Here is a 2,043-nt window from a genome sequence, read left to right on the forward strand (position 1 = left end):
AAAAAAACTTATTTCTAGGCTGTTCTGGGCCAAATCAATATGTCTCAAACTAAGTGCTAAGATAACAAAACCTTTCTTCCTATTTCCAACCAACTTAAACCCTTATTACCACTAACCGAGCTGCCTTCATTTTTTTCCACTTAAAGAAATCAAGAATTCGACAAGCTCATCAAAGTGAATCCTGAAACTCTCACCAACAATCAGAGGTAATAGAACTGTACTAATTTTTCTGCTTTAGTCGGGAAGACTATTTTGTTTTATCAGTATTCTAAACAGATTTATAACCTTCATGATCTTATCAAAAGAACCTTCTCATTCATTGGCAATCTTTTTATTTTTCTCTAAAGAAACCAGGATCTCAATACCCTCATCAGAGTGAACCCCTCAGCGGTCCGAAGCGGTCAGAGGTGATCACATAAAATCTGTCCTATCATGTTTTCATGAGTCTGTGGTCCCAGCGTGCAGCGGGTTTGTAAAATGTTGCTTTGTTGAATGAGCACCACCAAAAACCCATCGCTAACCTGAACTTATTTTCTTCTCTTTTGAATAGCCAAGACTTGGACAATCTTATTAAAGTGCAACCGTCGGCTCTCAGGAACACAGCACGGTTAGTGACTTTGCCTAACTATCATGGCATGTTCTTAAGGTTCTGGGTTAGGAATTTTCTTTCTTTTCTTTGCTCGTCTTCCTTTCTTTCTTGAAGCCTTTTATTTTTCTTTAGTGTCACATGGGGACACATCTATAACCCCAGTGTTTCCTGTTCGGCAAGGAAACATGTTGTGCCCTTCTGGAATCAATGTCGTGCTTCAGACTCAGTTCTGTACTTTTTATTTGCACCAAGACAATGTGGTGTTTGTTGTATTTAGGAAACAGACTGTCAGAACTGAAATGAAAAATGAGCGAAATTAAGTAAGAAAAAGTGTTTTGGGGAAACTGAGCCGAACTTATGGTTCATATTGATACCTCCTGAGATCAGAAAGGCTACTCAGGGTCTTTGAAACTACAGATCCACAGCTAGGGTAGGCTCACAACGTGACAGCAGATTTTGGCCTTGAACTTACAGTTGAGTTCTGCAAATATCTTATCGTTCATCATCTTCATGTCATATCATTCACCTAAAGGGCTTTATTAATAGTTAATAGATAAATGCACCAGAGTGCATTAGAATCCAGACTGTTGTACTGACATGAAATTTTATCAGAGGAAATATATAGATGGGAATCATAGTCTCAATCTTCTGCAGGGAAGAGAGCAATTAGGACACAGAAAAGTGCTTCAATCCAATGGGAGAAAGAGGATGGACAGGCCCATATTCTCATTGATCTAGATCTTATGTCTCCTAGTTCGTTTTCGACATTAATGCTTTTTTCCACTTTTTCTGTCTGTATTTTTTTATCTGTTGTGGGGGCTTCTGAAGCAGGAAGGTACAAAGGTAGTTGCTACTTAGACAGTAGCATTTATTGGGCACCTGTCATGTAACTGGCAGTTTACACATATTTAATCCTCACAACAAACCCAGGAGAAATATACTCATTCACCCTATGTTACAAAAGAGGAAGCTATAGCTCAAAGATGTGAAAACACATTCTTGACCTAAACTCAGGTCCTTGTGACATCACTATCGGCAAGAAAAACAAAAGGTCTGTGGCTAAAACAGCTCAGATTCTCCTTCTCTGTTAATTTTTTACACTCTGTACAGTCCCATCCCTTCTATCCCCCTCCACCTCTGCAATTAAAGAACTACATCCAGAAACATTAATTCTAGAAAGTCATTGTTAAAATGAGAGGGAGGAGAGAAAGTACTGTCTCATAGAGTTTTTCTAGCAGCTGAAATACCAGCAGACTTTTGATGTTGCTTCTGCCACTGAAAATCATATGAAAATATCTTTATTAAGTAGAACCATTTCTTCATAGTGTACTGGTTGGGGCAGATTTCCTTTTTATTAGTAACAGTTTTAGGAGTGATTAGGTTTAATAACCACATGTGGCTACTGTAGCAAACTCTTCCCTCAGTGAGCCATTCCATAAAATGTTCTCTTTCCC

General features: G+C 38.5%; 1 long non-coding RNA gene across 1 annotated transcript; it reads left to right on the plus strand.

Moving 5' to 3' along the window:
• Positions 1-100: 100 nt before the first annotated feature.
• On the plus strand, positions 101-612 carry LOC102767285. The gene is made up of 3 exons (XR_436412.2): positions 101-206; positions 348-407; positions 551-612. It is a non-coding gene; the product is annotated as an uncharacterized LOC102767285 (long non-coding RNA).
• Positions 613-2,043: the final 1,431 nt, after the last annotated feature.

The sequence above is a fragment of the Myotis davidii genome, unplaced genomic scaffold (assembly GCF_000327345.1).
Source record: "Myotis davidii unplaced genomic scaffold, ASM32734v1 C64299746, whole genome shotgun sequence".
Classification (NCBI taxonomy): Eukaryota; Metazoa; Chordata; class Mammalia; order Chiroptera; family Vespertilionidae; genus Myotis; species Myotis davidii.